We start from the raw sequence: 27,265 nt of genomic DNA, 5'->3' as shown, positions 1-27,265 counted from the left end.
ATATAAAAACAGTATGAAAAGCTTATAAAATGATTCTACGCATCGCTACGATTTCACAGACGTAAAGATCACAAAAATCGGAGTTAAAACGAAGAAGATATGAATTTTCCAAGATTTTCTTTAGAAAAAATAATTAATTAATTAGGGTCACGAAAATAAAAGGTTTCAAACTGAGTAAATAATATTACTAACATGTAGATCTTGTGATCACGAATCCAACGCAATTTGAATGGGTCAAATCATAGTTAAAATGAATATTCTATGGCTAAAACAAACTTAGTGGCAATTTTGTAATTATAGAAAACGTATTTTGAATCAGGCCGAGGCGGTTTACGTTTTCAACACAGCAAAGCGTATTTTCTCAAAGGCGCCAGGAACCGCAGGTTATATATTTAAAAAGTTGAGGGGCACTTTAATAAAACACGCAGCCGGAAGGGTATGAGTCATCCGTGGTCGTTGGATCTTCTTTGGATGGACCAGATCAGATCGGAAAGAGGGGAATGGCTGGCTAGCCGGAACAGAGGAGAAACCCGGCGGCGCCATGGCCGGGGTCAAGCTTACCTCACAGGAGTTGTGCGAGACGACGTTCTAGAGCACCGATTGACAAATCAAGAGCATTAGGAGCAAGAGGAGGAAACGGCGAACTCACCCCGAGGCAAAAAGATGAGCGCACAAGGCTCCGGGATGGCCGGCGTCGCGATTTGGCGGACGACTATCCCCTACACAAGTTCGGCATGAGTCAGAGCAGCACATAAAGGAAGAAAAAGAGGTTGGGAACGCAGGGAGGTTCGAGACCTCAACACAAAGCTTGGCATCCACTCAATTTTGATAGATCGGGCGTGAAACGCGAGAACCACGGCGGCAGCTTCCTTAACCTTTCGGCGAGATCCAAACGCGAGACCGAGGTGAAGCTAGACGGCTTTTTGGTACCTAGATGGAAGAGGGAGGGCACGGCGATGCCAGAGGGCTTAAAAGTGCTCGGTTGGGCAAAGTTAGCAAGAAATCCCGAGAAATCGGGTTTGGTTAACTTCCCGGTCGAGTCCGGCTCGCTCACGGCGAGAGGAAGGAGATGATGACGCGGCTGACATGCGGGGCCCGGCTGGTAGTGAGAGGAAGAGAGAGAAGGAGGCAGCGCGTGTCCACAGGCCGCGCGTTGGGCCGGGGCGAGGGGAGAAAAGGGGGAGGGCGCGCGTGAAGCTGGGCTGTGCTACGGCGTACCGGGCCGGTTGCGCGAGATGGCCAATGGGCCGAGGTAGAGAGGCGGGGCCTGCTACGCGCGCTGGGCTGAGGGGGAGAAAAGGGGAAGGGCGGGGCGCGCGGCTTGGGCCGATTGCGGCCGCGATGGCGCCACTGCGCGAGCTGGGCCTGAGAGGGGAGAGTGAGCCACGGGGAAGAAAGGGGAAGGGGAGCTGGGCCACTCAGGCCAGATGCGGGGAGGGATAGGTTTGCTCCTTTTTATTAAGTTTTTCTTTTCTTTTCTCTTTCTTTTACCTTAAAGCCATTTTCAAAACAATTTAAAAAATCAGTTTGAGAATATTTTGACTATGCCCAAAATCACACAATACAATGAAAATAAATGCTCCAAAATGAATGCACAAACAAGTTGCTAAATCCTATGATAAATTTTATTCAAATGAAAAATATTATTTTCCTATGTTTTATGAGCACAAAAATACAAAATTAAATTAAATTCTCCTACTTTAAATACTTGCAAACTTTAGGGTGTTACAGTAAACTACTAAATACTACTACTATTATAGGAGGTAGATGGCCGAGCTACCTCCCTCTCACCACTAGTGAGGATGTCGTTCAGATGGAGGAGGTAGTTGATGGGAAGCACTAGGACTTTTTGGGAAGGCTTCAAACGAAAGGGAAAACAAACATGCATCACATAGGTTGGGCATCAGAGGTAGTTGAACAATGAACCATGCTTGCGATGAGTGTAGGATTCTAGACCAAAATGAACAAAAATGGAAAACAAATAAAGGAGAATCATGAACATCGATCCATTCATGTAGCCCCATTATTACACATTGTCACTCTTACATTTTTTATTGTGTATCAAATATTCTAATTATGGCAACAAAAGCATGTTAGACTAGAACACTTCCCATGGAGATACCCTTTTTGCTTGCAACAACGATCGCACTTGCCTCGAACAAGGCACCTAGCAAAGCAAGTGTCTCCACCGTCGCAATCATCTTGAGCATTTGCCCCCAAATTGTCCTCTACATCATAGGCATGTTAGTTTTTTGCTTTTTAGTTAGATGATTGATAGCCATTTTTAACAAACACGGGGCACAGATGACTTACGGGAGCTTATCAGTAAGATAGTAAGCATGAGGAGGAACATCACGCAGAAAGTTTGCTGCCTCTTAGTGCTACTCATTTTCATCATCATGTTTCGACTAGCAACTAAGATGGGTACTTTGACTAGTGAGCAAGAGAGAGGCAAAACAAGTGTTTTGGTTACATATTGTATCCTTCAACTCTCTCTGCCAATTTATAGGCCAACAATGCTTGACAAAGGATTGTATAAAACGCAAGGTTACGTCTATATACAATATATTGCATACATCAATGCCTACAAATTATCAACTACCATCTATCATTCTTATAAGTTATGTAAGAACTACAAGGAGTAGCAGTCATTTAAGAGCATCCTAATATAAAACTAGCTATTATTCATGAAACATCTATATGTGTTGCTATTATTTATGTAACATTTGTATAAGTAGCTATTATTTATGTACCTTCCTAAATTAGGTTGCCATTATTTGTTTCATAATAGGAAAATACTCCTAGTCATCATTGCACTAAAGACATAGATTAGCATCCCTAGAGTATCCTAATCACATGATTACTTGATCTCTTAAATAACTAAGGACTTTGAAGATAATCTCTTAAAATGGAAATAATGAATAGTTGCTCTATTGTAATTCCTTTTAAGTACCTAGTTTTTAGTCTTGAAATCTCCTGAGTTTTGCATAAGCTTGTTTTGATATAAGGATTTACTCTTAACTTGAAACTCATGAGTAGTGTATGCTTGATCTAAGTCTAGGTAATTGATAGATATGAAATGAGAAGGTTTGAGCTAATATTTATCTTGTTCCAAGTGACACTAAAGTTCTAGAGATTTATCTTTTGAAAACAAAAAAATACATGATGAGTTCCTGTATGACAAAGCTTGAATCCCATTAGACCCATACATGTTATATAGGCTAGAAAAACTTCCACATTTTTGCTGCTTGCTTTTGCATTGAGTTTAATCAAGCTTTGTTGATGCCTTATGAGAGGTTTGTCATGCTAAAATCAATATCATGGATACACCACCCACATATGCACTACTCCTACATTAGGGGTAGGTGCAAAAACATGCTTTCCATTTAGATCCACCCAAAAATGTTCTACTCCTACACTGAGAGTGAACAGCAAAAATATATTAGATAGGTTTTTCACCACCAAATAAATGGTCCAAGTTCTTGTTACCATCTCTCTAAAAATTTTGTTGCAGAAAAGGGGCTTTGCAAGTTATTCATAAAATACAAGAAAAAATAGAGTTAAAAATGGACAAGTGTCCAAGATATCTAAAACAATGGGTACTTAGATGCCCACCTGAAAAAAAAGAAATAGATGAATAAGATAGCCCCTGTTCTCTAGCAAATGTTTACAAATTACAAAAGAGAGATAAGTTTTCAAGGAGCAAAGTAGAATTAGGTTAGCCACTATATACATCCACCATACATCCACACACATGCACATCGTGATTTAATTGTATGACTTAACGCTCTTTCGATCCTATGGTTGACTTCACAATATATGCATTGCAAGTAGGCTCTAGCTTTCTCCCTACCTATGAACTCCATGTAAAGCCTTAGTAGTAGGAAGAGAAAAGGCATAACATCCTTATTTCCTCAGTGAGGATCCACAAATACCACATATATTGAGAGACTTGAGTGTGTCATACATTGGAATCTTTGGATTTTATTTTAAAAAACTATAACACCCTAAAATTTGCTCCTTTCGAAATAAATAAAAAAAATTGTTTAGTTTTGTATTTTTGTGCTCATGAAAATATAGGAAAAGTAATATTTTTTTGTTAAATTAAAATTTATCATAAGGCTTAGCAACATGGTTGTGCATACATATTGGTGTATATGATTCAAGGGGATGTTTGCTTCTTGCTCCTGTGTGTTGAGAGGGAGCAAAATCTTTAAAATACGATTAGTAGGTCGATCTTTCTTGTCTCACACGTCTTTATCTTTTTCTATAATCAAATTCCTTGTTTCTCACCTTATGCTTTCGTTCAGAGTTTTCTAAAATCTTTTCTTTGTTACTCAAATCACTCCCTTCAGTTCCTCATCCGTTAATCAATCCTTAAAAACTTACCAGGAATTATTTCATCATTTTTCTAGAACTTATTCCCGCTTTTCTGTGAGCATAATCTAATTACCAGATGCTCCAAATTATCTTACCATGAGCTCCAAATACCTTATTTGGATTCTTCATGTTCCCTTTTTTTCTAGAAGAATTTCACCCTAAATTGTTAAACCTTTCAAAGTATTTTCTTGGCTTAAATAATAATTCTAGGTTTTCTAGAATTAATTTTATACCTTAAATTAAATATTTCAAAAATAATTTAATCTTGTGAACCTAATTCATAGTTAGAAGAAAACTCGTTCCCTATCTCCTGTATCTCCTGTATGCCAGACCAAAACGTGGACGGTTCCAATTTGGTTTAGTTAAACGTGTCATATATAGGTATGTTATTAGAAGCTCAGGGCTGTGGAAGCCCTAGTCGAAACTACAGTTACCTGGTTCCAGCGAGGCCTTGTTAGTTCCGAAAAGATTTCGGATTTTGGTACTGTAGCATTTTCGTTTGTTTGTGACAAATATTATCCAATTATGGACTAACTAGGATCAAAAGATTCGTCTCGCGATTTCCAGCTAAACTGTGTAATTAGTTTTTGCTTTTGTTTATATTTAATGCTTCATGCATGTGCCGCAAGATTCGATTTGACGGGAAATCTTGAAAACTTTTTGCTTTTTGGGGTGAACTAAACAAGGCCCGAACCGACATCCAGCTGCGTGTGGTCCTACTAGCCTGGGCCCAAACCTGCCCACATGGTTGAACTCAAGCACTGACTCACCGATACTGTTTCAAATTCATTTGAATCGGCGTGGGGTGGATGGAAGCAGCCCGACGCAGCTCCCGCATCCCGGCCCCCCTCCCCACCACGGCTCGTGGCGGCGCCCCTCCCTTGGCCATGGCGGACATCCCAGCGTGGCGACATCGCCCTGCTCTGCTCGGGACAAGCCCTGCTCTGCTCGAGACAAGCCCCATGGGCCGCCTCATCAGCAGGCGGACACAGCGCGTCGCCGTTAGCTGGCCAGCCATCCTGGTCGGGCGATCCCCTTCCCGGGCGTGGCCGATCGACAACCAGGCATGGCGGCCCCCGGTAGTGGCGCATCCCGCATCCAGCAGGGACGACATCCCAGCAGCACATCACGACCATGGAAGTCCAGCACAGATGCAGTTTCGAGCACCATCCCTCCACCTCTGCCTCCCCACGTCCCTCCTCCTCAAGAATCTGGCGGCTGCCATCGAGCTCGACGACAGCGGCGGCCTCATGGTCTCTTGCCCCACGGGCATGACAAATCACGGAGGAGACAAGGTTCAGGTGCGTATTTAGTTACTCCTGGTCATTTGGTGGCGGTGGCAATGGGCCTTCTCACACCTTAATCTGCAGATTTGGCGTCACCAGCAATCAAGATGTCAACGAGTGGTGGCAGGTCCCTCTCGATCTGATCCTGAGCTCCATCCAGGCATCGTCATGGCCAAATATCCTCATGGTGGCAACACTAGAAAGGAGCTTCCTGTACATAACGAAGAGCTTCCAATATCCACTACCTATACATAGAAGCTCCCCAAGGTGATGCTCCTCGGATCTGAGCCTCCTCAATCCTCTCTTTTTTTTCTGATTTCATATGCATACTGCGGGACCTAAGCAAATCAAGGAGCTAATGAATGTGCATTGCCTAAACACTGAACTAAAACCCAATCTTCAGCAACTAGCAAGTCAGGATTTGTATGCCTTGCTAGTGCTCCACGAAATGCCTAAAAGAATCACCAATGCGTGCAAGTAATGTTTTCTATGCATTTGATTTTGATTTTTATATTTGAAAGTAATAAATTTTGAAATGTGTTTTAATGCCTTTTTCATACGTACAAGGCGATTCAGACCTGTATGGGTTTTTATGCGAGTTTTTATACATATCAAACATGACAAGTGAATAGCTTTAAAATTACCCATCATTTGTGAACTATATGAGACCATGTTTTTTATGCAAATGTTTTCTATGCAACCTTGCTTGTGTTTCCATACTTTGTTGCGTAGGTGTCTTTTTTAAGTTGCAGACAAAAACAATTCTTGTGTTTCCATTTTTCTTGTTGTGATTTTTGCATTAATGTCATAGACATTAATTTTATGAATAGCTGAATAGGTTTCTGCGTCTGCTAAAACATGTTTCTATGTCTTTCTTGTAGTCTGAGTGGAAGTAGACGACATTAAGGTGCACGGTGAACATGTTTCTCATAATCTAATATGGATTTCATTCGTTATTTCTATCCTTCTTGAGCTAATTGTGTAAGCAAGCAACCATTGGTTTTTGTTTGAACAAGAATGGCTTATTTCTCGTAATATAATGTTTCACTGTTAGTTATTCATGCTTAAAACAACTGCTGGTAGCATAGCCGACATGCGGCAACATACTTAAAAGATGATGTGTACAAATAGCCTATCTCTGCATGCTCAGAGTTTTGAAGCAAGCAGTGCATACCAGTTTTTACACATACTAATATAAGGATGTTTTATGTGCGTTGTCAGATGATTCAGTGCTAAAAAATACATAGTTCAGCACATATTGAGAATCTTTATAGACTGGCTATCTATTTGCATTTTTTATGTGATAATCACCAGATGACCAGACTGAAATTAACAACAAAAAAAGGGCAAAAAAGGTATTATTTGTGCTTTCAATTCTAGACCTTCTGAAACACCAGGCATTATAAATCTCAGACACCAAGGTCAAATTCAGTTTTATACTGGAAGGCGAAACCATACTGGAAGTTGAAACCAGACTTCTATGCATCCTAAAACATGTTTACATGCTATTAAAATATGTATCTTGTCTTTCTTACAATTTTTTTGTGCATGATAAAACATGATTCTATGCAGCTTTTGGTCGACAGCTCCTCCTCCGGTGAGCTTCACAGCAGGAGGCTCCGCGTGCGCAGCCTGTGTCACAGCAGGAAGCTCGGCGCACGCGTCCGGCTTCATAGGAGGAGGTTCGGCGTGGGGCGGACGGAAGCAGACCGACGCAACTCCCTGACATCTCACTGCTCCCTCCACTATCTATACATACGAAGCTCTCTAAGGTGTTGCAGTCATCCCACAACTTTTGCTGCATTTTAGATAGCCTCAATTTTTTGGATGCATAGAAATTAAAATCTTAATTTTTGGATGCATAGATGTGTTAATTTTTAAATGTAACAACAGGTTCCATGAAATTTAGCATTCTGAAAATATAATAGGCAATCAGTGACACCTAGTTAATCAGAAGATAAATTAGGCTCTATCTAATTCACCACATACAAGGTACCGCTCCTCTGATCTGAGCCTCCTTAATCCTTATTATTTTTTCTTGCAAGCATAGGTTTTTATGCAGAATGAAACTGTGATTTTCATTATCATTATCATTATCACTATCACTATCACTATCATGTTTATTTTCATTTTCATCTTCGTTCTCATCATATTTTACCTTGTGGCCCTTAGCCACGAAGCATGATGGACATTGTTGAATTTTTTATGTATAATCAGAGCATATTTCTATACATTATCGAACCATATTTCTATGCATTGTCGGAACACATTATGTGACTGATTAGAACAAAAAATTTGTATCGTCCACTATCTAGGCCAAGGAGGCCATCGCCGCGGTCCTCAAGGATGTCCTCCTCGACGACGACGACGCTGAGGATCAATTCAACAACGGTAGCAAGGCATTGCATCTAGGTCATTGTCCTGCAACAATCTTTCACTACATATCGTTAGTTATTCATGCTTCTTTTATATATTATTGGAATAAATTTCTATGCAATATCGGAGTATATTTCTATATATTATTTGAGCATATTTCTATACGTTATTTGTTGGCTTCTTCTATGCATTGTTAGAACACTTTGACATAAATTCTTGGAACAATTATCTGTATACTTCTACATAATTTTATACTTTGTTGGTACATAATTCTATACATTATTTAGGTTGGGGTCGTCATGATGATGGTACAATAGTCCACTAGAAGAAAGGTTATTTTTGGATTCTATGCATTGTTCCTCTATTATTTATTAGCCCCCAAAGTGACAATAATAATTTGGTTTGGGGTTGTCACGATTTTAGATAAAATAATCTCCCACATGGCCATGTTTTATTAGGTGGTTTAAATTATCTGTGCCTACTAAGACATGTTTATATGTGTTTCTTGCAGCTATAAAGTTTTCGTGCATACTAAAACATGTTTCTATACCTTTCTTTGCCACCGTAGGTTTTTTACGCCTGCTCAAATATGTTTCTATGTCTTTGTTATGGTGTAGGATGGTTGGAAGGATTGCTCTACTTTGGTGTGAGGTCAATGGTGGCTCGAACATCATAGGACATGACTTGCGACGTTCACAACTTCCTTGGCTTGTGACGGTGGCGTAGTGTGATATTCGATATAGTTGATGGGTTAATGTAAAAAGTTAGTTTTCCATATGCTGTGTTTATATGCTTAGATGATATGAGCGAAACTATTGATTTCTATGTAACCTCTATTGGGTTCCAATATTTGGTTAACTGAGTGTCTATGCATGTTGTGAGTTGGGAACATTATGGATAGTCCACACTAGTATGTAGTGTTTTGTATGTTTCATTCACTTAAAAGGAAGTATGGTGTAAAGTTTCTATACATTGTTGCTCTATTAAATAAATATATCCTCGTGCAAAGAACGGTGTGGGTATTGGTTGTGATGGTCTTAGTTGTAATAGACCCTTATAGCAGGAGGCATGATGTTGTTACAGACAATCATAGTTGTGTCATGTGGAATGTCCATCTCATGGAGAGATTTTTACGCAGCAATGAAATTAATTTTTATTCATTGAACTACTAATTTGTATGCAACGTGGAACTAAAAACCTTTATGCGCATCTTGACTATTGATTCTATGTACCTACTAGGTCATCACGTGCCAACATTCAAATTTCAAATTTTAAAGAAGACAAGATCGTCTCCATGTGGAGATGTTTCTATGCGGTAACAAAATTAATTTTTATTCATCCAACCACTAATTTCTATTCAACGTCGGCGCCAAAAACTTTGCTACACATTTTGACCAGTGATTCTATGTATTTAATCGGTCATTACGTGTCATGATTCAAATTTTAAAAAACACGAGGTCGTCTTGATGTTTCTTGCTAACAAGATCTATTCGGATGTATAAAACTTTGTCTCATAGTGCGCAAAATTATAAATTTTTACTTTTTTAAAAAATATATTCACAATGGATCTTGAATCGTGCACAAAAATATCAGGAGTTCAATGGTGAAAACCGTTTTTGAATCGGATGTTTCGTTGAGAAATTATTGTGAAAAAACGGAAGAGATTAGAGTGGACGCACGCATGCAGACATGTGTCAGTATGTGTCAGTCTATGTCAGCTGTTGTCAGGTGTAACGTCCAGATTACAGAGAGATTTTTATGCAGTAACGAATTGATTTTAATTTATACAACTACTAGATTTTATGCATTGTCACGATAAAAACCTTTCTGGATAGCCTGACATAGAATTTTATGCATCCAAACGTTTGCGTCTTCAGAGGTCCCCACTTGCGTGCGCGTCAGCTTCGTGGAGGTTGGGTGAAATGGTTGACTGGCTGGGGCTTCCAATATCTAATGGTAGCCCTGGGCTCCCAATATACCAGCCATATATATATATATATATATATATAAAGGAGAACCATGTATCGTTTCCCAACCCTAGCACAGCAACCGCCTCTACCAGAATTTGCAGCCGCCGCTGTTCCATTGCCTGGCATCGCTTCTGGGAGGGGCTGGGTGTTAGATGTTTTAGGCCTTGGGCGAAACAATTCCAAATCTCTACTAATAAAGAGACAAAATTTCAGTCTGCCCTTTTTTTTCTGCCCCTCCTCTCGTCCCCGTCTTTGCGTGCCGATGCTTCTCTCCTGTCCGCATCTCGGCTTCCCGTCCGCGCCTCCTCCCCCATTGCGATGGCGATAGGTCTCCCAATGTCCGGCGGCCGGGGCGACAGGCGCTCACTGTCCATGGCTCTGCACCCTCCCACGCCGTGCCCATCCGTCTCGTCCTCCAGGCGGCCGGCTCATCTGCGTCGACATCCCGGCAGCCGGTGGCTAGCGCACACCATCCATGTCCGTCTCGGCCTACCGGTGTCTAGAAGGAATTGACGTGGTTCTCCATATTGGATTCAGGTTTCTCTCTTTTCTTTTTTTTCAGGATTTTTGCTTCCTTCTCCAATAATTCTCTCTCCAAGAACAAAATTGACTTGGTTGTCCATAACCTGTTTGATTTCTCTGTTTTCCCTTTTTTCCCTATTATAGATTAGCCCATGAATCTTATTTCTTGTTATAAAAACAAAGTTAATTGTTGATAGCGAAGGTCTCTGCATCTGACAACAATCAATTGAAACCAGACCTCGATCTCGCCTGATATTCGCCAGATCTGCTATTTGCAGCTATTAGGTAAGGTTTGGCAAGTTTTTACATCAGAATTACAAAGAATCGCAAGGAGCAGTACAGTGAACATCCATTATTTTGGAATGACACAAAAAATATGTCTCCATCCTGCTGATGATGTTAGAGTACTTAAGCTGTATATGACCCTGGATCGGATGCTAGAGGTCTTATTGATTGTGTTGTATTTTCTCAGAGAGGGGAAAGGTATATTTGCTATTCTGAAGCTGAAATGACTATCTTAGAATGTGGAGTTCAATTTCTCTATCCATGGCTGTGAAACAGCCTGTCTATTAAATTAAGACTGTTAGCAATGTTGTCCATATTATATGTTGATATCCAATTGTGTAGTTTACAATTAGCCATTTGGGTTAATGTTGTCAATGCTTGCACTATGCCACTATATATCCTTACTTGAATCTTCAAATTAATTAGGCCTCATCCAAATGGATGCTCGGGTGGCAATTTGGATGGTGACCTCTTCTTATTACTTGGATGATTCCAGAGAAGGTTGATGCACCTATGGACTACACTGCAACAAGGCCATGCATAATGGACCATGCTGTTACACTTGAGGTTCACTCCTTACTCCTAGGTGTTTTTTTTTTGCTCAATTTTCTAGATTATGTATACTGTGGTTGGTTTGCTGTTCTTATTTGGTTAATGTGTCAGATTTCTATGGTCACAAAAAAGTTTATAAATTGTTGTGATCTTCCCGTGAGACAATGGATTCAGGCATTCTAATTTAATGATATGTATGGAGCTAAGGAACCTTGAATGTTTCTAAAATGTGTTCATGAAATAGGTGTGGATAGGGCAATGAGTATATAGAATTGGCTGTTAAGACAAAAATTTTATTCCAACCAGCATGGCATTAAGACAGTAGGTATGTGCATTGGCATGTAGAAGTAATCTATCTACTTGAAAAATACATGTTTAAAATGAAAAACTTTAAATGTTTTGAACCAAGAATATGGTCATCGTGAACATTCAGCAAATGCCTGCATATATTTTGCCGTCTTGCATCGCTTGAGCAAAATGTTAGAAATGAACATATGTATGCAAATGCTTGCAGGAAATTCAAAAGCACTTCGTCAGTTATTACATGACAAATGATACCCTCGGTGTTATCTCCATCGTCCACTTGATCCACGCAGACCATAATCCGTTGAAAGCTCACAGTCCCGAGTGTCTCCAGCTGGCTGCTCTGCACTCCATGGCAGTCGACTTTGCCAAGACATGACCTCTAGCCGAGATGTCCCTGACGCTGAGGCCCCAGGAGTTCCCGGACTTCATGGAACAATGGGAGAGGCCAATGTATGTCTCCAACAGCGTCCTCGACAAGCTCTACCGCGCAGCCCTTTGGCATGAGGAGAACACAGAAGCGCTCCTGCCTGTCCCCCCGCCGAGCTCTATGTATGACCCAGATGTCGAGGTCGCTGGTTTCGATAAGCACTTGGACACCGCAGAGAAGCAATACAGGGCGTACGCCGAGAGGCTGGGGACCTGATGACCTACTACTCCACGAAGCGTGAGGACGAGATTCTAAGAGGCAACAACTAGAACAAGTATCTGCGATGGGACAAAAAAGCGCTACTTCAAGATGAAGGACTGTATCATCGCCGCTGTCAATGCCCTGCATGCGGAGGTGGGGGTGGCTCAGGGCTTGCAGGGACGATGACGCGATGCCAGGGACGATGACCCATCGAAGGTGGCGTTGGCGTGGTACCACGTGACATATCATCCGGACCGCCGCAGCGAGAAGCGGTTTTTGAGCTTCCCATTGATCGTCTGCAACACCCTGCAATCAATCAAAGGTGGTACACAAAGTCCTGGTTGACGTAATGCTAGATCTGTTGTAGTTAGTAGTTGTTTCTTACTAAAAGTCTATTTTATGGAACCATGACAAGTTTATTCAAGATTATTGCCTTTACATTGTTAATAAAAACTTTTTTGATAATTTATGATTTTATTATGATTGTTATAATTAATTTTTTTTCCCGTTGCAACGCACGGGCACTTTTGCTAGTAAATTATAAAGGCCCACTCATACATGCATGTATATATAGAAAGGTGGGGGACTTTAGTCCCACCTTGCTACTTCAAGTGGAGTGAGGCCAACTTTTAGTTGAGCTATCTCTATCTTGTTGAAGCAATTGGAGAGAGGAAAAGGAAGAACCACACGCGCGTGCGCGCTCGCTCACCTCGCTGGGCCGGGCGGGGCCCTTGCGGCTGCGCGGCTTCCTTTTGCTACTTGGAAGTTTTGCATGCATGGAGGAGATTGCGCTGGCAAGTGCGTAAACGGCAGGTAAAGTTTCCATAATACGGTGATTGATTGCTTGCCTATTTGCTGCGTGCGACGCGTGTATAAATATAGGGCGAGACGTCGTCCTTTGTACCGAGAGATTCATCTCTTCCTCGCCACACTGCTGCGCTGAGTGGCTACTGAGATATGTTGATGGACTTGCCGTTGGTTGAGAAACGAATTCCTGCTATTCTCATAAACTGTGATAATCATACAGTGATCACAAAGGTGAAGAATACTTAGGATAATGGGAAGAAGTCCAGCAAACATATAAAGCGTAGACTGAAGTCTGTCAGGAAATTAAAGAGCTCCGGAGTAATAGCTGTGGACTACATCTAGACAGCTAAAAACCTGGCAGATCCCTTTACAAAGGGACTATCACGCACCGTGATTGACAATGCATCGAAGGAGATGGGACTGAGACCCATGTGAGTTAACCTCAACAGTAACCCAACTTATGTGATCGGAGATCTCGTGAATTAGGACCTGGGAAGAACAAGTTGTTGGCATTTGACCCACTCCGTTGGAGATGCAGTACTCTCATTTCTGTAAGGAAGGTTGACTTTGTCTTAATGTGTTCTGAGGCTTTATAGCATGAGGCTTTATAGCAAGATACTGTCCTACAGAGTATTCTTGTAAGAACACACCTATGTGAGCCCATCTGTTAGTCGCAGTTTATAAGAATTAGGTATTCTTTAATAGACTCATGAAGTGAGTTAGGAGTATGACTTATACGCTCCACTCGCGGGGTTGGCTATGGCAGCCTAGTACCAATCAAGACTTCGGGTGAAGCCTACTCGCACCAAACTGCCAATTCAAGGCCTAGTCCACTGTGTAGTTGCGGATGCGTCTATCTTGTTGTTCTAGGTGGATGTTCAACCTTAACCGATCTCCACTGAATAGCTGGTATATTAACAGTACTGTGGTACAGGGAGTATGACTCGCGTGCCCTTGGGATGTGGTGGGGGATTGTTAGATGTTTTGGGCCTTGAGCCAAACAATTCCAAATAAATCCCAAAGGCCCACTCATACATGTATGTATATACGGAAAGGTGGGGGACTTTAGTCCCACCTTGCTACTTCAAGTGGAGTAAGGCCAACTTAAAAAGTTGAGCTATCTCCATCTTGTTGAAGCAATTGGGGAGAGGAAAAGGAAGAACCACATGCGCGCGCGCTCGCTCGCCTCGCCGGGCCGGGCCGGGCCGGGCGGGGCCAATGGGCGCGCATGCACGACATGCGTGTGAATGGTCCGGTGATTTCCCACTTCAACCCTTGCGGGTGCGCGGCCTCCTTTTGCTACTTGGAAGTTTTGCATGCATGGAGGAAATTGCGCTGGCCTATTTGGTAGGCAATTATTCTTGTATTATGGCAAGTGCATAAACGGCAGGTAAAGTTTCCATAATACGGTGATTGATTGCTTGCCTATTTGCTGTGTGTGACGCATGTATAAATATAGGGCGAGACGTCGTCCTTTGTACTGAGAGATTCATCTCTTCCTCGCCACACTACTGCGCTGCCACCGTCTTCCCCATCTCGTCGCCGACGTGCAATCGGTGTCGGGAGAGCAGGCTCCGAAGCCTACGTCTCCTCGCGTCCCTGCACGGGGTAGGGGACGTATTAGGTTTTTGGGAAGCACCGTCGCGACTGCTCGCTCGACGTCTTCTTCCCACTATGCCCGGTGTTCGCCGATCTCCATCGATGGTCTTCTTCTTGCTTCGCGCCGACAACCCCACTGTAAGGATGTCTATCCTCTCTCTGTTATTCGGTTTCATATCATTTCTGTTGCTAGCACTAGATCCCGTGAACTTGATTCAAATCGTAGTGCTAGTTTCGATTCATATATCTGGGATACATGTTGTTAGTCTTTTTCTTGTTGTCGGAATTAATTTATGCATCGCTAAATTGCTTTTATTTCCAACAATCCAAAAACCAGATAGGTATTTAGTGATGACTAAGGGATCTACTGATGCGATGAAACCGGAGAAGTTCACTGGTGTGAATTTCAAGAGATGGCAGACGAGGGCCCAGTTGTGGCTCACGACTATGGGCATGTTTTGGGTCGTGGGTAATCCTCCCGCACTACCTCTCGGATTTGAGAAAGAGGTGCAGGAGTTTACTGTGGCTACGGCAATTTTCATCGGATGCGTTCTTAGCGTTCTCTCTGACCAGTTGTGTGATGTTTACATGAACATCAAAAGTGCTGCTGAACTGTGGGAGGCACTTGAACATAAGTTCGGTGCTACAGACGCTGGGCACGAGTTGTATGTGATGGAGAAGTACCACGACTTCAAAATGGTTGAAAACCGTTCAGTCGTGGAACAAGTTCATGAGTTCCAACTTATTGTGAGGGAACTTGAACAACTCGCACACGTCTTGCCAGACAAGTTTGTGGCTGGTGGTATAATTGCCAAGTTGCCTCCGTCTTGGAGAAACTTCGCCACAGCTCTGAAACATAAAAGACTGAAGATCTTAGTTGAGGATCTGTTGGTTGGTCTTGATGTTGAAGAGAAGGCGTGGGCAAAGGATGCTCCACCAAAAGCCCCAGAACAGTCTAGTGCCAATGTGATAAAGCATGCTGGCAAGAACAAGCAGAAGACTATTCAGACTACTCAGTTCAAGAAGAAGAAGATGAACATGGATGAAGTTGTGTGCTTCGTTTGCGGTGAGAATGGACACTTCGCCAAGAAGTGCAAGAACCGCAAAGGCAGGAAGAATCAGCAGGGTCAAAAATCTGCCAACGTGACTATTGGCGATCCTAGCGGATCTGGGTACGGTAATTATTTACCTAGTGCATTTTTTTGTATTTCAATCTAATGATTGGTGGATTGATACAGGAGCCAATATTCATGTTTGTACTGATATTTCTATGTTTTCATCTTACCAGATCGCATGAGGTTCAACCGTCATGATGGGGAACGGCTCGCATGCTTCTGTTCTTGGTGTTGGTTCGGTCGATCTGAAGTTCACTTCGGGAAAGATTGTGCGGCTCAAGAACGTGCAGCATGCGCCCTCAATAAAGAAGAACCTCATTAGTGGATCCCTCTTGTGTCGATATGGGTTCAAACTGGTGTTTGAGTCAAATAAAGTAGTCGTCTTGAGGTATGGCCAATTCATTGGCAAAGGCTATGAGAGCGGAGGCTTGTTCCGCTTTTCACTCTCCGATTTCTGTAATAAAGTTGTGAACCATGTGTGTGATTCAAACAATTCAGTGGCTGATATATGGCATTCACGTTTGTGTCACATTAATTTTGGTTGTATGACGCATTTATCTTGTATGAGTTTAATTCCAAACTTTTCTATTGTCAAAGGCTCTAAATGTCAAGCATGTGTGCAAGCGAAGCAACCTCGTAAGCCTCACAAGGTTGTAGACGAGAGGTGCACGACATTACTAGAGCTCATACATTCTGATATTTGTGAAATGAATGGTGTGTTGACAAAAGAAGGAAAAAGGTACTTCATGACTTTAATTGATGATGCAACTAAATATTGCTATGTGTTTCTTCTAAAAACTAAAGATGAGGAGTTTGAATGTTTTAAGACTTATAAGGCTGAGGTAGAGAACCAATTAGAAAAGAAAATCAAGTGTGTTAGGTCTGATCGTGGTGGGGAGTATTTTTCCAATGAGTTCGATCTTTTCTGTGTGGAGAATGGAATAATTCATGAACGGACACCACCATATTCGCCCCAATCTAATGGGGTTGCCAAAAGAAAGAACCGGACGTTAATGGACTTGGTGAATGCCATGTTAGGAACATCCGGTAAGGCTAAAGCATGGTGGGGGGAGGTTGTTTTAACAGCATGTCATGTTCTAAATAGAGTTCCAACTAAGAATAGTGAAGTTACTCCGTATGAAGGATGGAAAGGAAGGAAACCATCACTCCATTACTTGCGTACGTGGGGCTGTTTGGCCATGGTCAGCGTACCAATTAATAAGAAACGCAAGCTTGGATCAAAGACCGTTGATTGTATCTTTTTGGGTTATGCACACCATAGCACGGCTTATAAGTTCTTAGTGATAAAATCTGAAGTGCCTGATGTTTTAGTTGATACACTGTTGGAGTCACGGGATGTTACTTTCTTTGAGAATATTTTCCCGATGAATGTTGCTTATTCTTTACCGAGTTCGTCTAATGAATTTATTCCTGAGCCCACCCCTGCGATAGATCCATTTATAGACCCACTTGGTATTGAAGAGGATAGCAATGTTGTAGCTCCTAGAAGGAGTAAGAGACGAAGGGTTGAAAAATCCTTTGGTGATGACTTCATTGTCTATCTCATAGATGATACTCCCACGACCATTGCAGAGGCATATGCATCACCAGATGCAGATTATTGGAAGGATGCAGTCCGTAGTGAGATGGACTACATCACTGCAAATGGAACATGAGAAGTAGTAGATAAACCAGCGGGTTGCAGACCAATTGGCTGTTAGTGGGTATTTAAGAAGAAACTCAGGCCTGATGGTACTATTGAAAAGTACAAGGCAAGGCTCGTTGCTAAAGGTTTTACACAAAAATAAGATGAGGATTTCTTTGATACCTACTCACCTGTTGCGAGATTAACTACAATCCGAGTGCTATTATCCTTGGCTGCTTCCCATAGCTTCTTGTCCATCAGATGGATGTGAAGACGGCTTTCCTTAATGGAGAGTTAGAGGAAGAAATTTATATGAATTAGCCTGATGGATTTATAGCACAAGGACAAGAGGGCAAGGTGTGCAGGTTACTCAAATACTTATACGGCTTGAAGCAAGCACCAAAGCAGTGGCATGAGAAGTTTGAAAAGACGTTGACCTCTGCTAGGTTTGCAATAAATGAAGCCGACACTTGTGTGTATTACCGTTATGGTGGTGGCAAAGGAGTAATCTTGTGTTTGTATGTTGACGACATACTAATTTTTGGGACGAGCATCGATGAGATCAATGATGTTAAATCATTCTTATCCCAAAATTTTGACATGAAAGATTTGGGAGAAGCCGATGTGATCCTCAATATTAAACTTAATAAGGGTGAGAATGGGATTACTCTTTTGCAGTCTCATTATGTGGAAAAGGTTTTGAACCGTTTCGGTTATATGGATTGCAAACCTTCTCCAACACCCTATGATCCTAGTCTAATACTTCGAAAGAATAAAAGGCTAGGAAAGGATAATCTAAGATACTCTCAAATTATTGGCTCATTGATGTATCTAGCTAGCGCAACCCGCCCTGATATCTCATTTGTTGTAAGCAAGTTGAGTAGATTTTCCTCTAATCTCGGAAGTGATCATTGGCGTGGTATTGATCGGGTAATGCGTTACCTAAAAGGTACAATGAGTTATGCAATTCACTATTTAGGGTACCAAGGGGTACTTGAAGGATATAGTGATTCAAACTGGATTTCAGAAGCTGATGAGCTTAAGGCCACTAGTGGATACATATTCACTCTGGGTGGTGGTGCTGTCTCTTGGAGGTCTTGTAAGCAGACAATACTTACAAAGTCCACAATAGAGGCAGAGCTTACAGCTCTGGATACAGCCTCTACTGAGGCTGAGTGGCTAAGAGATATGTTGATGGACTTGCCGTTGGTTGAGAAACCAATTCCTGCTATTCTCATAAACTGTGATAATCAAACAGTGATCACAAAGGTGAAGAATAGTTAGGATAATGGGAAGAAGTTCAGCAAACATATAAAGTGTAAACTGAAGTATGTCAGGAAATTAAGGAGCTCCGGAGTAATAGCTGTGGACTATATCCAGACAGCTAAAAACCTGGCAGATCCCTTTACAAAGGGACTATCACGCACCGTGATTGACAATGCATCGAAGGAGATGGGACTGAGACCCATGTGAGTTAACCTCAGCAGTAACCCAACCTATGTGATCGGAGATCCCGTGAATTAGGACCTGGGAAGAACAAGTTGTTGGTTAATGGGAGAGTACAACCGTTTCATTTGACCCACTCCATTGGAGATGTAGTACTCTCATTTCTGTAAGGCAGGTTGACTTTGTCTTAATGTGTTCTGAGGCTTTATAGCAAGATACTGTCCTACAAAGTATTCTTATAAGAACATACCTATGTGAGTCCAACTGTTAGTCGCAGTTTATAAGAATAGGATATTCTTTAATAGACTATGAAGTGAGTTAGGAGTATGACTTATACGCTCCACTCGTGGGGTTGGCTATGGCAGCCTAGTACCAATCAAGACTTCGAGTGAAGCCTATTCGCACCAAACTGCCAATTCAAGGCCAAGTCCATTGTGTAGTTGCGGATGGGTCTATCTTGTTGTTCTAGATGGATGTTCAACCTTAACCGGTCTCCACTGAATAGCTGGTATATTAACAGTACTGTGGTACAGGGAGTATGACTCGTGTGCCCTTGGGATGTGGTGGGGGATTGTTAGATGTTTTGGGCCTTGGGCCCAACAATTCTAAATAAATCTCAAAGGCCCAGTCATACATGTATGTATATATGGAAAGGTGGGGGACTTTAGTCCCACCTTGCTACTTCAAGTGGAGTGAGGCCAACTTAAAAAGTTGAGCTATCTCCATCTTGTTGAAGCAATTGGGGAGAGAAAAAGGAAGAACCACACGCGCGCGCGCTCGCTCGCCTTGCCTCGCCGGGCCAGGCCTGGCCGAGCGGGGCCAATGGGCGCGCATGCACGACATGCGCGTGCATGGTCCGGTGATTTCCCGCTTCAACCCTTGTGGGTGCGCGGCTTCCTTTTGCTACTTGGAAGTTTTGCATGCATGGAGGAGATTGCGCTGGCCTATTTGGTAGGCAATTATTCTTGTATTATGGCAAGTGCGTAAACGGCAGGTAAAGTTTCCATAATACAGTGATTGATTTTTTGCCTATTTGCTGCGCGCGACGCGTGTATAAATATAGGGCGAGACGTCGTCCTTTGTACCGAGAGATTCATCTCTTCCTCGCCACACTACTGCGCTGCCGCCGTCTTCCCTATCCCGTCGCCGACGTGCAATCGGTGTCGGGAGAGCAGGCTCCGAAGCCTACGTCTCCTCGCGTCCCTGCACTGGGTAGGGGACGTATCAGGTTTTTAGGAAGCGCCGTCGCGACTGCTCGCTGGACGTCTTCTTCCCACTACGTCCGGTGTTCGCTGATCTCCATCAACGGTCTTCTTCTTCTTTCTTCACGACGACAACCCCTCTAAGGATGTCTATCCTCTCTCTGTTATTCGGTTTCATATCATTTCTGTTGCTAGCACTAGATTCCGTGAACTTGATTCAAATCGTAGTGTTAGTTTCGATTTATATATCTGGAATATATGTTGTTAGCCTTTTTCTTGTTGTCGGAATTAATTTATGCATAGCTAAATTGCTTTTATTTCCAAACAGTGGGAACCGTGCGGTGACGCTTGATGCGGCTTTCGAGTCGGGTTTGGCCTGGTACGCTGCTCTCATTCGCTACTCCTGATGGATGAATTAATCTCCACGATGGATCTAGCTGTCGATTCACCAGATCAGCCATGGCCATCGTGTTCTGTACAATCTATACGTGTTCAAGGTAAGAAGCCAAGGTATTTACGAAATTGCCACCAGTTTGTATCCCGGTAGTTTATTTGTTTCATATCCGATTCAAGCGGTTCAAGTTATGTTAGATTCATGTCGATATGCTTCATGCAGTGGTTCTAAATTAAGTTTATCATGTCACTTGATCATAAATTCATTAATTGTAACACTAATTAGATTATTAATTATTTAATAACTTTCCACTACAAGCAATCTAAGTTTAACCCTGTTCTTGTTGCATTATGATCGCGCCGACCATAAGTTACATGTTAGTAGAAAATATTAACATATCACACAATATTTCAATTTTATAACTTAAATATTAATTTGATTTATGCTTATGCAATTGAGTTTTAATTAAAAGCATAATAGGTTTATACTTCGATCTTTTATAAATTAATGTTAATCTAGTTAATGTCAACTTTAATATCTTTTCAATTGTAAGATGCTTAATTCAACTTTGAAACATCAGTGCATTCGTCTAGTTGTCACATAAGTTTTCTATATATATATATATATATATATATATATATATATATATATATATATATATATATATATATATATATATATATATATATATATATATATATATATATATATATATATATATATATATATATATATATATATATATATATATATATATATATATATATATATATATATATATATATATATATATATATATATATATATATATATATATAGAAAACTATATATAAATATTAAGTAATATTTACGCACCCAATGTTATAAATAGAAGCAAAGTTAAATATCAATCTTTCAAATATAAACTCCAATTTGATTAATGCTAATACATATATTTGTAATTATCATAATTAAATGTGATCCTTGCATAAATGTATACACATTTATTTCTTTTGCAAAGATAAAGCTTGATTTGTAGAATAAATTATGAGAGAACATTTAGAAAATAAAATATGAATAGTTTTAACTCAGGTTTATGTTTAAATATGATTTGTTTAATCTAGGTTAATAATTTCTATATGGTTTTATTGAACTGAAATACACTAAGTTTGTAGACTTTTCTTTTTCTATTATAATATATAAAATTCCCTGAAGTTGACGGTAGATCCATCTACATCGTTTCATGTGTTCTTAATTAAATATTCATTTGATTAATGGGAACGTAACCGGTTTTTAATTTAAAAACAATATAGATGATACACTTGGTTTTGCATATGTAAATAAACAAATGTCAATATAAATAATTATAACATAAATATATTTTTTTTAATTTGTAAATTACTTGGGCTAAACCCTGTGATGTAATGGCCTCACAAGATTATTTCTTTTGCATAAATAAAGCACAACTTGCTTAATGAACTATTATGCGAGAAAATTTATAAAGTAAACTATGATTAGCTTCAACTCAGTTTTAAGTTCAAATGTGATTTGTGTAATCTAAGCTAATAATTTTTCCATGATTTTGTCAGCTAAAATAAATCAAACATCCAGTAGTTTCTTTTAATATAAAACTCTCAATAGTCGTTTCTTTTTATCGTAGCCTCGGTGTTTCTTGTGTTCTCGTCACAATAATAATTTGTTCTCTTTTAGTACGTTGCGTAATCTTGTGTGGTGTACTGTTCTTAGTTGCTTTTATTTATTGCTTGTATGTTTGCCTATGCGTGGTGCTTGCTACAAGTAGAAAGATGTCTGTACGAGGGCGTTGGAGGACAGAAGCTAGAAAAGAGAAGACCAAAGAATTTTTATGAGCATTTGCCTTGAGTGGAAAGCAAGCATAAAAGGCAAGTATAACTTGGGACTATCCTCGTTACCTATACACATTTAATACAATCTATCATATGCATGTGTCCACCTTGACGACCTTAGCAAAATCATAGATGATTGTTACCTTCAATTCCTTGTTACCTATTTGAAATGCATTTGGTATAGTTTTTGCTAGTGCTTGATGTAATCCATGATGTTGTAAGATGATTAATAGCTATGCAATGAACATAAAAAGATGACATATAACTGTATGAGATCTTGTCTGTACGTGATCACCCGAGATAACAGTGCAACCATGAGGGCTATAATGGATCTGACTTTAGCTCAGTATGAAGACCTTTTCTAGCTTGTTAGAGGTTACCCATAAGGGCGCTAGAGGGGCTTGCCGACACGGGTATAGTGCGAGCCTCTGTCCTTATGTGTATAGGTTGCGCGTCATTGTGCCATTTGGAAGGGGCCTCTATATCTGCTCGCTCGGGAAACCTTGCGGCCCTAACATGTTAGACGAACTTTTGAAAGACTTCATAGTGATCCCTGTCGACCTTCCTTGGTAGTGGGTTAAGAGGCTGATCACCTCGGGCGAAAGGGTAAATCATGACTCATGGGTAAAGATGTACAACCTCTGCAGAGTGTTAAAACTAGTATACTAGCCGAGCTCACGGTCAGGAGCGGCCTTGGGGACATCTACACTAAGATGATGACGCTTATTAAGTTATTATGTTCATTTATTTACCGTTTATGTTTAGTATTAATTATGCTTACATTTGATCATGTGGTTATGAGATTTAACCATGCTACCTTGACATTTGCTATCTAAATATGAACATGGTCTATACATATAAAAGCTAAATGCAGTCAAACCAGTGTCAGCTTTTTGAGCCTCATGAACCTCTGGTTATACTTGTTGAGTACGACATGTGCTCACTCTTGCTATTTCCCACCACTCTAGTTTACTAGTAAGAGTTGATCAAAAGAGCGATGGAATCATGAAGGATGTTCTCAGAATACAAGAAGTGCTAGGCATATGTTACCCCTAGTCAACCGTACCTGTGAAGTTTGAGCCTGAAGTTTAGTTACCGTTCCATGATACTATGATGTAAGTGTTAATTATAAGTATGTTTCCTCTATATAACATTGTTTCTTTAAAACCAGGTGTGACAAAAACTATAATAAAACTCTAGAACAATAATGGTTGAACAAAGAACTTGAGACATAGTCCTTGACTTGATCATCTGTCTTTCAGTTGCTCAAGAACCAAGTGAAGGCTAAGAAGGCCCATGGTGAAGGTAATAGTGGTAAATTTGAAAGTTAGACTGGTTTATTCTAATTCGGAGGATAATTCTTGGTTGAATGCATGTGTATTTTTGAGGCCTGAAAACATTATAGCAACTTCTAATCCATTATTGCTGAGTTTATCTTTCCTCAAGGACTAGCAAAGGCTAAGTGTATGGGAACTTGTTGATGGCCACTAAACACCAAATATAACCATCAACTACTTCATAAATTGATATGAAACAAATGACAAAGTATAGTTGTAGGGTTCGATTCTAACAAGTTCCACAAGTTTTGGTGCTCTCACTTGTGTTGTAGGATATCTAAATTTTACACAGAATAAAAGTATCTCAAATGATGAAATGGAGTGCACTATTGCGAAGAGCTCATTGAGATGATCAAAACGGTCATGTTATTTGCTATATTTGGAGTCTAGAATCAAAAGATATCAAATCCATGACGAAAACAACTCTAGAAGGTTCCAGATGACACGAGAAGACTTCACACCAAAGTGGGGCTTGTAAGGTTTCTAGGTGGGGCTGGCCAGCCCCACCCCCATGCTGGTTGGTCTCTAGCTGTGGGACCTCACTCCCAGCTTCTAGAATGTTCCTCCAAGTGATCCCTAGGTTGCATCTACACTGTCCTTTAAGTCGGTTTGATCTAAGAGCTCACGTTCATCCCACTTCCTATTCCTCTTACTCTCTCTCTCTCTCTATCTCTTGCTAGCAATCACGAAATTTGGAAATTCAAAGTTCTAGAGACAGGGTGGTGTATGTGAAGGAGCTAGAGGGATGCATGTATAGGAGAGGGGAGAGGCCAGGTTGGCCACCCTAGGGGCCAGGGCGACTGCCCTACCATGTGGGCCTCATTTGGGTGCTTCATCACCTCTATTTCTTTTGCATAAATTCTATTCTATCTATAGTGGTGATTCATGTGTAGGTTGTATGGAGCATAATTCTCATGATATTTTATGAATGGAGCTCATTAAAAGCTATGACATGTGGGTCCTAACCATGGAATCTACCCCTAGGTGAAAGTAAAAATAATCTCATACATATGACATAAGAAAATTACTTTTATGTGACTATGAAAAATATATGGTGATTTTTGTTTTCATTTTTATGTCTCCACAGTAAATAATTTCACGATGGTAACTCCATAAAAGTTATTTACATGGATCCTAAATTTTTACTATGCTATGATGGAAATGTTTATTTGATTTTTCTAATGCAAGGAAAAATGTTAAAGTAAAAATTTAATGCAGAAAGTAAGGATGGGTAAATGTCGATTTACCTCCCGATGAGGGTTCAAAAATTTAAGTCCACCGAACCGGACCTCCAATACAATTAATCTTTGGTTGCATTCTCTGGTCCTAGAGATGGTGGTTTTGATGGTTAACCTTGTTCATGTAACACCATATTTGTAATAAGTTTTGGTCTTGGCTTGAAAGCAAACTGTTCTTCCTTTCCATTTAAGTTGAACTTGATTTCTCCTTTTCTGACATCAATATGTGCACTGGTGGTGCTCAAAAAGGGTCTCCCAAGGATAAGTGACACTTTTGAGTCTGGTTGCATGTCTAGTACCACAAATTCCACTAGTACAAAGACCTCTCTTATCTTGATTGGGATATTCTCGGCAATTACGATTAGGTAGCGGATCAACTTGTCGGCTAGCTATAAGAACAATGATGTTGGCTTCAATATTGAATACTTAAGTTTTTAAAAACAATCTTGGGAATAACACTGACACTTGCTCTAAGGTCACATAATGCATTGTCTAAGTGTTGACTTCTAATTGAGCAATCAATAGTGGGGCATCTTGGATCTTTCTTCTTTGTTGGTGATGAATTAAGGATGGCATCACTATACTCTTCTATCAGCTTGATCACCTCACTGGTGGGCAGTGGTCTCTTCTTGTTCAAAATATCTCTAATATACTTTCCATAGGTAGGAACTTTTATGGCATCTAGTAGAGGTATATTGACATATCATTTCTGAATAACCTCCACAAACTTACAAAATTGCTCATCCGCCTAAGGGTTAGTTCTTTGTCTCCCTAGAAATGGTAGGAAGTTGGTGTCATGGAAATCTTGTCTTAACTCTAGATCTTGTGGCTATTGTGGAGTGACATCGTTAATTTCATCTTCTTTCTCTTCTTCCAGTATCACTAGTACTATTTTAGTACTTCTTGACATCCCTTTTAGATATGGGGGATCCTTTATAGATCTTCCATCTCTTGTAGTTATCTCATTTACCTACTCATGGTTAGTGAAAACAAGCAGTGCAGCAGACAATCTTGCAATTTGTATTTCTATCTTTTCATTAAAGCTAAGTTGTTCTTTTATGGCAAAAGAAAACATATCCATTTTAGCATTTATTTTCTCAAGGATTTCATCATTAACAGCAATTTTCTTTGATAAATCATCATTAATTCTACCTTGGTCTATAATTAATTCTCTTAAAGGTGGTAATTTAGTATTTGGAGAATTATAGTTATTACCTTGATACTTACCTTGGTAGTTGGGCTATTCTTGATTCCATCTTTATCTTGACTATGGTGGAACTGAATTGTTGATAGCGAGAGTTCCATCTTTATAAGCAGCTTCAATAGCTCTCTAATCTTCCTTGTGCTTAGCTCTCTGATCAAGCTAGTTCAACAATACGTCCATCTTGGTTGATAGTGCACATAATTCCTCTGGTGCTTCTTCACAATGGTGGCATGCTTGAATATTATCTGATGACCAATTTCGGTTTTCTTCCATTCTTTCCATAAGAATTTCAGCTTTTGCAGCAGTGAGTGCCATAAATGATCCACTAGCAGTTGCATTCCAGTTGCTCACAATATTTTTGTATTAATCCATTATAAAAACCTTGCATAAGCAACCATAACTTGTATTTTTGGTAATGCTCCCATGCATCCAGAATGGTTTCTCCCTTTTTTTGTTGAAAATTGGTAATCTTTCCTCTTAAGGTATTTGTCTTGCCCACTGGGAAGAATTTCTCTAGAAAGGCCTTTGAACACTTCTCCCATGTGTTGATGTCCTCTTTATTGGCATAAAACCACTACTTCGCTGTCACACCTGGTTTTAAGGAATAAAACTAGGATAGCCATATGTGTGCTCAGAAAGTCCACACATACAACAACATAAGCAACAGTATCAGAATCGATGCTATATAATCGAAATGTACTATAGAATACATAATCAAGTAACAAGCAAACATCACATCAACTTAAATCTCATTAAATAATTTAGGAAATTTTGAAAATTAATATTTTTGCAATAATTAAATTTATGCTAACTTAAAATAAACTTAGTAAGTTTATTAAATTATTATTTTAATTAGTGTTTTTATGCACAACCCAAAATCAAAAATTTTGAGGTGTGACATTCGCTCTTCCTAAGAGTGAGAATGGGAATAAACAGGGTAGTATGATGTCTTGATCAATGTCCTTGATGACGATGGCGCTTGTAATCTCTAGAAAATTTTGCAGATGTGCAGTTGTATCTTCATGTGCCTTTCCACTAAATAGTGTAGTTTTTACTATGTTGATGGGGCTTGGCCTGAGCTCAAATTCTAAATCATTAGTTTCGAATGTTGGTCCAATGTGGATATTCT

The 27,265-nt window shown here is 40.3% G+C and overlaps 2 long non-coding RNA genes and 1 pseudogene across 5 annotated transcripts; 2 read left to right on the top strand and 1 right to left on the bottom strand.

Moving 5' to 3' along the window:
- On the bottom strand, positions 1,990-2,559 carry LOC110432332. Its single transcript, XR_002449752.1, has 2 exons — positions 2,314-2,559; positions 1,990-2,228 (listed from the first exon to the last, which is right to left on the bottom strand). It is a non-coding gene; the product is annotated as an uncharacterized LOC110432332 (long non-coding RNA).
- LOC110432352 lies at positions 5,166-9,012 on the top strand. Of its 4 annotated transcripts, XR_002449773.1 has the most exons (6): positions 5,166-5,681; positions 5,751-5,933; positions 6,548-6,573; positions 7,239-7,438; positions 7,982-8,078; positions 8,660-9,012. It is a non-coding gene; the product is annotated as an uncharacterized LOC110432352 (long non-coding RNA). The 4 variants fall into 4 exon arrangements; XR_002449774.1 differs by lacking the exon at positions 6,548-6,573; XR_002449772.1 differs by having other exon boundaries at positions 6,548-7,438.
- LOC8071873 lies at positions 10,488-12,719 on the top strand (annotated as a pseudogene).

This window comes from Sorghum bicolor, chromosome 2, assembly GCF_000003195.3.
Source record: "Sorghum bicolor cultivar BTx623 chromosome 2, Sorghum_bicolor_NCBIv3, whole genome shotgun sequence".
Taxonomy (NCBI): Eukaryota; Viridiplantae; Streptophyta; class Magnoliopsida; order Poales; family Poaceae; genus Sorghum; species Sorghum bicolor.
Note: the sequence above shows the minus strand (reverse complement) of the source record. Positions and strands in the feature narration are given on the sequence as shown.